This window comes from Schistocerca gregaria, chromosome 2 (assembly GCF_023897955.1).
Source record: "Schistocerca gregaria isolate iqSchGreg1 chromosome 2, iqSchGreg1.2, whole genome shotgun sequence".
NCBI classification, from domain to species: Eukaryota; Metazoa; Arthropoda; class Insecta; order Orthoptera; family Acrididae; genus Schistocerca; species Schistocerca gregaria.
The window spans coordinates 577,720,421-577,732,928 of NC_064921.1; positions in this window are offsets into that span (position 1 = coordinate 577,720,421).

A 12,508-nucleotide genomic window follows, 5' to 3' on the forward strand; every position below is an offset into this window, starting at 1 on the left:
ATTGCATTGTGTATTATTGAGAAAGAGCGGGAAACAGCGCGCAGTAATACATCTGTAATGGTAGCAGGGATTGTCTGCACCAAAAACCATTGTTGGCGGCGAGACCGCACTTTTGTAGCATTGAGCGTTGGAAGCGAGCAGTTGCGAGTAAGATGTGAGACGAGGCAGTCGTAGCTAGCGAGACATGAGAGGAGGTCGCTGTAAGCGAGGTATGAATTAACACTTTGAAAGAAGCGGTGTGCTCGCCAGCCACTCGCTATATGTAGCGCAATGCTAGTTTTTTAAGAATTTTTGTAAAGAACTATGCCCCTTGTAATTGTTTGTCAAGATCGTTCTCAGAATATAGTTATGTAATTTTGATGGAAAATTAGGTATGTAGCGCAACGCTACTTTTTAAGAATTTTTGTAAAGAACTATACCCCTTGTAATTGTTTGTCAAGATCGTTCTCAGAATATAGTTAACTTCTACCAGATTAAATGCATTAAGAATTTTCTATCCCAAAATCATTCACGTAAATGCTTTACGGAATTTATTGTTATCTTAAAAGAAAAGTCTAAACTGAGCTTCAGCTTTTATCAAATCTAAATTAACTTCAACTTAAAGAATTCCAGTCACAAAGTATTATGAAACTCCACCAGCAGCTTATAATTATGTTAAAGAGAAGTAAGTATATTCATTCCACAGTTTGCTGTAGCAGTCAGATGGCGATCCAGTATAAATAATTAAAGGTAAGAATCAGTCTTAATAATTTCAGGTAACGACTGAGGGCCACGGCGACAACACATTTTATGTTTCGTCGTAATAATCAGCAGGTAGTCTTGACAGAGCAGCAGTTAAAAGATTTTAAGAGACGCAGCGTTCAGTCAGCAAGCAAACGTTCATCCAATATTAGACGGGAAGGTTTCAAGGTGTTTTTCAGATAACATTGGCTGCTTCCGAGGAGACTGTCTGACTATAATCCCGTAAGCTTTGTTACGATCCACCGGGAAAACTCTAGTTTCACGAGAGCAAGGCAATAGCGTTTTAAATCAGCACGTCGAAAGCAGTGCTCCAATGTCTTGTGCTAAACTATGTTTCATCTGTCAGCAAATTTTTATAAGAATGTATTTTGTTTCTGCATTCTCTGTTTATTAGTATAACGCAAGTTTTTACTTCAAATACGATATTATAAAATGTGGACTGTGTTACGCCTGTATTTAAAATGTTGCAATACACAGTGTTCGTATGTTATACGCTGTATTTTCAAGAGATTCTATATTACTTCTTGTTTTATTATCTTAGCATATAAATTTGTCTTTCTGCTAACACGAGCTTAATAGTTTATACTAGTGAGAGAAAAGTGACAATTAGTTATGCTTGTTATTCAAATATTAGACTCCAAATATAAGGAAAACTGTACAGATGAAGTTAGTATTTACCAATCAATAGTGAAGGTTCTCATGTTGTCAGCCATTACGTAAACATTTGTCAAACTGTCACCGTATTTCCTCACATACTTATCTGATGAAGTGAATCAAGATCTGTACTTTGAAACTTACAAATTTTGCAATGAAAATGTATTTTTAATAATTCTGCCCCAGTTGCCTCGCTATTTACGCTTCATCTCACTAAAGGAAACCAGGAATAGATTTAAAACGCCCTAACAGAAAGAACACTGAACAATGATTAAACGTTACTACGCCAAATGAGATCAAAAATGGTACGGTAATCTTGGAAGAATTGTAAAATTTACACCAACACCACGTTTCAAATCCCTCGATTCTCTTTGTTTCCGGTTTTCACACAGTTCAGGACTCACTTCCACAGGATGTCCTGTTCCAGACGCACATTCTCAGAAGCTTCTTCCCAACGTTAAGGCATATTTTTGCTACTAGTTCACGAGGGACACCCTCTATAAAGGTGACAGTCTTCTTATGTCACCCTTGTTTCGACCGTCATGTGTCTTATGGGTCCAAGGCAGCACAATATCTTCAGTTCGTCTACTACGTGGTGCCAAAATTTTCATGTCTCGAAACTCATTTCGCTGCTCCTCTGTAACCTGGTTTCCTACGCGGGTAATCCCAATCAGTAAGCTACACTTATTACAATATCCATCCAATTCAACAGGTCTTTAGTTCTGGCTCACTTTCGAACAGAGCAATGATTTCGTCAACTAATCCTTTCACCATGAATTTTGACCCAGCAATTGAACCTGTCTATTTTTCCGCCATTGCTTCTTAGATGCACAGGCTGAAGAGTAAGACTGCACGCCTGCCATATTCCCTTTTTACCATTTCTCATGGATCATTATTCCTGTTGTTCAGTCACGTATTTTGTGAATATATATTGCCAATTTTTCACTATAGGCAACACCTTTTTCTGATTGACGATCACTTGTCCCAAGCTGGCGGATCCTATGAAAGTACCGTGATTCGTCTTAAGTCTAGGGTCTTAGCTTACGCTACGTAATAACTTCATCTCTTGGATGCATTTGCGGTAAAGCAGATACTGCGATAGTTATCTGCCTCCGCTACGTTCGAGTTTTCTGAAGATATCTCCAGACTGCAGAGCTGAACCATGCACTGGAGACAGCGCAGTTATGCAGGGCGTCGCTATAACGATCACGTCGCATCAGCCATTGTTCTGGTTGGCAAGAAGCCAAGATGGCTACGATCCTAGCTCAGTTCATTGCGTAAATCCGTCCGGGAGGAGTTAGCTAACGCTGACTTGGCGCTCTACGACCTTACTTTCCGTTATTCCAAGTTGAGGAGCCATACCGACACATGAAAAACAAAATAATCTCTACGAAAATTAGGGAACATGTTGCGAAAGAATACCCAACAGAAAAGAAAAAAAATGGCTCAAATGGCTCTGAGCACTATGGGACTCAACTGCTGTGGTCATCAGTCCCCTAGAACTTAGAACTACTTAAACCTAACTAACCTAAGGACATCACACACGTCAGTGGCCGAGCGGTTCCTAGGCGCTACAGCCTGGAACCGCGCGACCGCTACGGTCGCAGGTTCGAATCCTGCCTCGGGCATGGGTGTGTGTGATGTCCTTAGGTTAGTTAGGTTTAAGTAGATCTACGTTCTAGGGGACTGATGATCTCAGAAGTTATGTCCCATAGCGCTCAGAACCATTTTAACCATTTGAACCTAGTAATCAGCGTTAAGGAATGCTATTTATGTATTGAAACAAGACGTATTCATCGTCTAGTCAACCAGATATTGTTTCTAAAATTGTCTACACAAAAGTGCTGATTGTGATTGTTAGAAAAGCTATGACAATTCAGACTTCATTTGTGAATCTTTTACAATTTGCAAGAGACATTTAGCCGACTTTGTTTCTTTTCCAGGGACACCACGATGAGGTAGTCTCTCTTCGTCCTCCATTGTATTTCTTTACAACATATACAGGATGACTATTTATTTACAATTTTTACAATAAGGCGAACGGCGTGAACTGAACCCATTTTCAATATTTACAAGTGTTTCTGTAGCTCTGATTTAGGTTTTCCGTGATTTCCCTAAATCGTTTCAGGCAAATGCCGGGATGGTTCCTTTGAAAGAGCACGGCCGATTTCCTACCCAATCCTTCCCTATCCCCGAGCTAGCGCTCCGTCTCTAATGACCTCTTTGTCGACGGGACGTTTAACACTAACCACCACCACCGTTTCTGTAGCTTCAGCGATTTTCTTTTCATTGTAATTTCTGTGCATAGGCCACGAAAGTAGGAAATGATTTCATACTGCCGACAACTTGGAGTCTTGTAAGGGCCTTAGAAACTATCTCATCTGTCTTAAGTGCGGGATTCTTTCTTGTTTTCCCACCAAATTAGTGCTACGTCCTCTCTGAGAATTTTTACTAAGGAGTAAAAATTTGGATGAACCTTTGAAATTAATGTATTTATCCTCCGATTCCATCCTTCTGAAACATTGTTGGTGCGTTGACGCCTTCCTGCGCAGTTTCATATATCCCTCGGCATGTCTTCATTATCCAGCCATTATGCAAAATGGCTCAAATGGCTCTGAGCACTATGGGACTTAACATCCGAGGTCATCACTCCCCTAGAACTTAGAACTACTTAAACCTAACTAACCCAAGGACATCTCACACATCCATGCCGAGGCAAGATTCGAACTTGTGACCGTAGCGGTCGCTCGGCTCCAGACTGTAGCGCCTAGAACCGCACGGCCACTCCGGCCGGCGATGATAAGTTTGTTACTGATTTTCTGACAGCGGCTATGAAGACGAATCCAATGATGTGTAACATAAGGTCTTTGAAGGTCAACGAGGGTCAAAAAGGTAGCATGAACGTCGATTTACAGAAGGTGTTCAAAGTTATGACCACATTTATAAATTTATTGATGAAATCATCTTATCATAGATTGAGTGGTATTTATTATCACTTCGGCACTTATCGAAGCATATGCTCAGACAACTCTCTCTCGTACATCGTCCAACTAGTAAATATTCGCCGAATACGGCGTATCTATCTAACGTGTTATTGTCATGTAAACACCATTCGTCGGTTTCGCAATACAACGCTAACAGAAACGAAAGTGAATGACGTATTCCGTCAAAGAACAAGTCGATATGCTACTCATTTACTGAGGATGCCAATGAAATTCAGTGAGAGCTAGAGACTTATACACCGAAAGATAATCTAAACGTGCTCACCCTAAATGTCGAACATTTATATATGTGTATGATAAACTGAGAACAAGTGGTTCTTTAACTCACCGGTAACATATCCGGCAAAGGAAAGTTACTAACTAGGAAACGGAAATTGGTAATCTTGCGACTGTGATTCGAGGACAGTGTATCTGTTCGCGTCAGATCACAAAGAAATCTTGAATTAGCCAGAGTACTGTTGTTTGTGTTCTGCATCGCCATAAATATCATCCTTACCATATCAGTCCTCCCCCCATGAACCATGGACCTTGCCGTTGGTGGGGAGGCTTGCGTGCCTCAGCGATACAGATGGCCGTACCGTAGGTGCAACCACAACGGAGGGGTATCTGTTGAGAGGCCAGACAAACGTGTGGTTCCTGAAGAGGGGCAGCAGCCTTTTCAGTAGTTGCAGGGGCAACAGTCTGGATGATTGAGTGATCTGGCCTTGCAACATTAACCAAAACGGCTTTGCTGTGCTGGTACTGCGAACGGCTGAAAGCAAGGGGAAACTACAGCCGTAATTTTTCCCGAGGACATGCAGCTTTACTGTATGATTAAATGATGATGGCATCCTCTTGGGTAAAATATTCCGGAGGTAAAATAGTCCCCCATTCGGATCTCCGGGCGGGGACTACTCAGGAGGATGTCGTTATCAGGAGAAAGAAAACTGGCGTTCTACGGATCGGAGCGTGGAATGTCAGATCCCTTAATCGGGCAGGTAGGTTAGAAAATTTAAAAAGGGAAATGGATAGGCTAAAGTTAGATATAGTGGGAATTAGTGAAGTTCGGTGGCAGGAGGAACAAGACTTCTGGTCAGGTGACTACAGGGTTATAAACACAAAATCAAATAGGGGTAATGCAGGAGTAGGTTTAATAATGAATAGGAAAATAGGAATGCGAGTAAGCTACTACAAACAGCATAGTGAACGCATTATTGTGGCCAAGATAGATACGAAGCCCACACCTACTACAGTAGTACAAGTTTATATGCCAACTAGCTCTGCAGATGATGAAGAAATTGAAGAAATGTACGATGAAATAAAAGAAATTATTCAGATAGTGAAGGGAGACGAAAATTTAATAGTAACGGGTGACTGGAATTCGAGTGTAGGAAAAGGGAGAGAAGGAAACATAGTAGGTGAATATGGATTGGGGCTAAGAAATGAAAGAGGAAGCCGCCTAGTAGAATTTTGCACAGAGCACAACTTAATCATAGCTAACACTTGGTTTAAGAATCACGAAAGAAGGTTGTATACGTGGAAGAACCCTGGAGATACTAAAAGGTATCAGATAGATTATATAATGGTAAGACAGAGATTTAGGAACCAGGTTTTAAGTTGTAAGACATTTCCAGGAGCAGATGTGGACTCTGACCACAATCTATTGGTTATGACCTGTAGATTAAAACTGAAGAAACTGCAAAAATGTGGGAAATTAAGGAGATGGGACCTGGATAAACTGAAAGAACCAGAGGTTGTACAGAGTTTCAGAGAGAGCACAAGGGAACAATTGACAGGAATAGGGGAAAGAAGTACAGTAGAAGAAGAGTGGGTAGCTCTAAGGGATGTAGTAGTGAAGGCAGCAGAGGATAAAGTAGGTACAAAGACGAGGGCTGCTAGAAATCCTTGGGTAACAGAAGAAATATTGAATTTAATTGATGAAAGGAGAAAATATAAAAATGCAGTAAATGAAGCAGGCAAAAAGGAATACAAACGTCTCAAAAATGAGATCGACAGGAAGTGCAAAATGGCTAAACAGGGATGGCTAGAGGACAAATGTAAGGATGTAGAAGCTTATCTCACTAGGGGTAAGATAGATACTGCCTACAGGAAAATTAAAGAGACCTTTGGAGAGAAGAGAACCACGTGTATGAATATCAAGAACTCAGATGGCAGCCCAGTTCTAAGCAAAGAAGGGAAGGCAGAAAGGTGGAAGGAGTATATAGAAGGTTTATACAAGGGCGATGTACTTGAGGACAATATTATGGAAATAGAAGAGGATGTAGATGAAGACGAAATGGGAGATACGATACTGCGTGAAGAGTTTGACAGAGCACTGAAAGACCTGAGTCGAAACAAGGCCCCCGGAGTAGACAACATTCCATTAGAACTACTGACGGCCTTGGGAGAGCCAGTAATGACAAAACTCTACCAGCTGGTGAGCAAGATGTATGAGACAGGCGAAATACCCTCAGACTTCAAGAAGAATATAATAATTCCAATCCCAAAGAAAGCAGGTGCTGACAGATGTGAAAATTACCGAACTATCAGTTTAATAAGCCACGGCTGCAAAATACTAACGCGAATTCTTTACAGACGAATGGAAAAACTGGTAGATGCAGACGTCGGGGAAGATCAGTTTGGATTCCGTAGAAATGTTGGAACACGTGAGGCAATACTGACCTTACGACTTATCTTAGAAGAAAGATTAAGAAAAGGCAAACCTACGTTTCTAGCATTTGTAGACTTAGAGAAAGCTTTTGACAATGTTGACTGGAATACTCTTTTTCAAATTCTAAAGGTGGCAGGGGTAAAATACAGGGAGCGAAAGGCTATTTATAATTTGTACAGAAACCAGATGGCAGTAATAAGAGTCGAGGGGCATGAAAGGGAAGCAGTGGTTGGGAAAGGAGTGAGACAGGGTTGTAGCCTCTCCCCGATGTTATTCAATCTGTATATTGAGCAAGCAGTAAAGGAAACAAAAGAAAAATTTGGAGTAGGTATTAAAATTCATGGAGACGAAGTAAAAACTTTGAGGTTCGCCGATGACATTGTAATTCTGTCAGAGACGGCAAAGGACTTGGAAGAGCAGTTGAACGGAATGGACAGTGTCTTGAAAGGAGGATATAAGATGAACATTAACAAAAGCAAAACGAGGATAATGGAATGTAGTCAAATTAAATCGGGTGATGCTGAGGGAATTAGATTAGTAAATGAGACACTTAAAGTAGTAAAGGAGTTTTGCTATTTAGGAAGTAAAATAACTGATGATGGTCGAAGTAGAGAGGATATAAAATGTAGACTGGCAATGGCAAGGAAAGCGTTTCTGAAGAAGAGAAATTTGTTAACATCGAATATAGATTTATGTATCAGGAAGTCGTTTATGAAAGTATTTGTTTGGAGTGTAGCCATGTATGGAAGTGAAACATGGACGATAACTAGTTTGGACAAGAAGAGAATAGAAGCTTTCGAAATGTGGTGCTACAGAAGAATACTGAAGATAAGGTGGATAGATCACGTAACTACTGAGGAGGTATTGAATAGGATTGGGGAGAAGAGAAGTTTGTGGCACAACTTGACTAGAAGAAGGGATCGGTTGGTAGGACATGTTTTGAGGCATCAAGGGATCACAAATTTAGCATTGGAGGGCAGCGTGGAGGGTAAAAATCGTAGAGGGAGACCGAGAGATGAGTACACTAAGCAGATTCAGAAGGATGTAGGTTGCAGTAGGTACTGGGAGATGAAGCAGCTTGCACAGGATAGAGTAGCATGGAGAGCTGCATCAAACCAGTCTCAGGACTGAAGACAACAACAACAACAACCATATCAGTCTCCACCAAGAGTTAACTGGTACGGATTGTATGTGTCGCACAGAATTCTGCCAATGTGCTCAACTTCAGATTCAGAGAGATGATACATATATCAATTTGATTTTATTTACTGACGTGGCTATATTCACAAATCATGGAAACGTTAATTTACATAACATGCATATTGGTCAACTGCAAATCCATGTTGGCTGCAGCAAGCTGCACACTAAAAACCGTTAAAGTTCTATGGGTGTAAACTATGTGGTGTGAGGCGTCTTTGTTCGTGTGTGCTCGTGTCTTTGTTGGTTTCTGGATAGTTATACTTCTGTCATGCACTCCAATTTTACGCTGGCGCTGTCTCTATACCTCCACAAAACGTGCAGACTTCTCCCAATACTGAGTACTAACTTATTGTACTATCCTATGCCTTTGCTAATACTACCGAAGCGAATTTTCACGTATTTTATTCCTTGTACATGCCTCTTTTATTTTTCGATGTCTGGCGGTGTTGTCTGCTGATGCTGAAGTGGTCAGGAAGTGCGTCTACTCACTCAGGTGCAGGTGATTTACCTGAAACCTTTGTAGTGGCATTTATGATTGTGTACATGACATTTTACATAGTACAACGATGCCTCCCGTTTCCTCTGCCACGATCACAACTTCTAAAATGAAACACGAGCGTTATGCGTAATATCATTTCGTTTCTGCTTCCTATTTCCTTGTCTGGGGTTCGCCACTCTACCGTGACTTCCACTTGTCCGTGCTAATTCCCCATACACTATATTTCGCCGACGGCGCTCACATGACGCTGGCAAAATTCCACCGCAACACAGGGTACATCGCACGACAGGCGATAACACACACAGTCTTAGCGTCGACAAGCGCCCAAAGCATGGACCGCTAACATCACACGAAACGCATCCGAAAATCGAAACGCACATGTTCTATGGCACGATTTACCCTCATGACACAAAGAACAAACAAAAAGTGACGTACATCCGTCCCTTGTGCAGTGTACAAAAAACAACAGAAAGTAAACAAATTAATTCACGAACGTGATAATTGTGAAGGCTCTTTGCGAGAATGCTATGACAGAGTACGATGTCCAAATGCGGAAATCTGACGAGAATTGTGAGGTCCAAAGAAATAATAGCAGTTCTCATTTGTTTCGAGTACTCAGTATTGCAACGGGCCTGGTTTGGCATGCCACAAAAAGTGCCCATTGATGATGACGTATAACTGACAACGGAATTTCAAATCAATCAGCCAGTTGCCAGTGAATGTTGGTGATAAGATGTCACAAATACGCAACTCATTTGACCACGTTCAATAAGGACTCATGCTGAAAACTAATGGAGATGACAAACAAACACAATAACACCTAATTATAAAAAATGGAATATTATGCTAAGCAACACAATATCAACATTAAATTAAGTTAAACATTCCGTCCATGGAAATATTAACGTAATGGACGTTCTCTTCCCGTGGCTGTTCCCTTGTATCACCGGACTCTAACAGGTTAATATCGCTCGTTCCTATAGTTTCAGCGGCATTGTTTCGAGCTGAGTCCGCAGCGGTTGTGTATTAATTCCTGTTTGAATTTTTTCTGCGTGATCTCTGCGATGGGTTAGGTGGCCTCAATTTCAAATATTCGCTACATTGGTCGTTCCATTGACCTTGACCGTTGAATGTCCTGCTATTGCTTTGATGTTCGTGCCTTGAATCTTGTTGATCCTGGTTCGAGTTCTATTGCTCTCTCCAGTTTCCATTACGTCGCTAGTTATTTTCATGATTGTAATTTCCTCGTCTTCTTGTATTTTCCCATTGTGTCTGGTTATTCCAATTGAAGTCTGAATTTTGGTTTCGATTCGATCGATGTTTGCCCCATTTCATTCATCGTCATTCCTCTCTTCCGAATCTGGCTAGTTGCGGTCATTATTTATACGTCTTCCCCTCTAGTTGAATTTCATCCATGTACTCGAGCTCACGCAGCGCACCATTGAAGGCTTCGACTGAATCTCTGCATCTACCGATGAGCAGTTGCTGGTAACACAAAGGTAATTTAAAGAAGCAGTGCCTTATAATTTCCTTGAGACTGTACCGTTGATGCAAGGATCGGTTCTTTTTGAACAACGTACTGGAAGAATGTGACAGGACTGTGGAATCAGGACTTTTCTATGTCGTTTCCTAACGTGATCTCCTGTTTAATCCTCTCCTGTGTGCTTTACGACCAATATGTACTAAGAAATGCGTCCTTAAATTCTTGGTAGGAGCGACAACTCTCTGCTAACTCCTTTCTAAGAAACCACAGAGAAACTGGAGCTTGTACCTCAGCGGCCAAGACCCTAGTAACACGTGATCGTTCTGTGCCATCCAGGTCTTTGGATGTAATGCGTTATTTGGCCCCTTGTAGATTGGAAAATTCTGGATGGTCAAGAAACGTTTGTGGTCGCAAGGTTCGACGTATCTATCGTACGAAGTTTCCCTTTCATCTGCAGAGCGTGATTCCATGTATCCATGCCCAAACGATCCTAGTGCACTGTTATGGTATCTCCTCGTGCTGTCAGACTCACGTAATAACATTTCTGATCTCCGCAGACGTGTACAATTGCTTTCCGGCTCGGTCTTAGACATGCTGCGTGTTACCGTCGGAACATTTTCAGTTCCTCTTTTCACCACGGCAGGAGCGTATTCCTGCTGCTTTCGCCCATGTATGTGTGTGCGTGTGGGGGGGTTCTTATATAGCGCTTCGGAGAGTCGCAAAACATTTTCTTCACTTCTGTTATGCTCTCCATGGCGCGCTACCGGACGAGATTGTGCTCGCAATTGTGCGACCCGCTCATGTGCCTGCCGAACGTCCTTAGCAAACTTGTTTTCTTGTGCAGCAACTCAAGTCTGCTTATATTTTACTTCAGAGATTTCGGCCTGTTTGATTTCTATCTGTTAAATTCGTTTCTCAACCTCACTAAATTTTACCTGCGTTTGTTGAACTATTGTTTTGCCTCACTTTTGGAGCGCTATAAGTGTCTTTTTTGTCTTCTTGCCAATTTAACTTGTTCTTTGGACACTGATGCGTCCTTTCGTGCTACTTGCACTACCAATCTTGCTCTTTTGGCATCGCGCTTCACCTGGTCCGCGACCTCATGTGTTTCTACTGTCATTTCCTTGACTTTATCTAGCTCTTCTTGGATTCCTGCGATCTCTTTCTTTATTCCGTCTATATTGTCTGTGACCGTTCTTAGGACTAGTCTATGTCTTCCCTCCTCTTCCGTCTCTTTTTTTCTGCCTCTTGCCTCTTCCTTTATGCCTCTTGCATGAATTGCATGAGAGCCTCAAAGTGAGATCCACTGGTGCCACCATCCAGACTAGGTCAACGAGATTCCATCATTCTGTGACGTTTTTTTCGTGATTCCGGTCTGACAATTTCACTGATTGTGCTTGTCGTACCAGCAGCGCTTAGACTTCGTTCTGCCGCGGTCTCCCGTTCACTTTCGTTATCTGACTGAGATATGTCGTCGTACTCTGCAGGTTAACGTTCGACACTTCTGCCCGGGCTGCAACTGCATTTACTTGAGAGTCCCGTGGAATATCTGCCTCGTCACCGCTAATAATATGACGTGGATAGCTAGCAAAACACAATTACTTCTGCTACTCTGTAGCAAACGTGCCTTACTTCTCGTAAGCATGCACTCTAATTCTGACCCAAACGAATTTAAAAATCACACATTTCTGTACCACACAGATTCTACTCTAAATTACACTCCCGTGAACTACTGCTCTTCCTAGTTCTTGACAACGAATTCAAATAACATTACGCTTGTCTATACTCGCAAACGAAAATGTCAATCCTAACAAATCAGCACAACGCCGTTCGGTATCAGAAACAAACAATCAAGTGACACAGAAGTCACAACCACAACATGAAAATACACACATACAATAATTAAATATTAGTACTATTTATAGGCGCCAGCAACACGAAACTTCTCTACCCAGTGCACCACATTAAACATGGGAAACACAAACTTTACTAGGCAATACCATCTGCGATCGGACGGTCACACATGGTGCCATCAATTCAAAATTCTACGCAAGGGACGTCAAATTGAATGATGGCACTAATCAATGCGATTAGACGTTCCCAGAAGGTGCCTTCAATCCGAGATCCTGGCATGGGACACCACAATGAAAGATTACCCTGTTGGGACTGTTTAAATGATTGAAAATGAAGCAAAATTTACTAGTGTTCTAACAAAATTTATTTTTCAAAAGAAAAAACATACATAAATTATGCTAAACAAGTTACTGATTGACTACCGT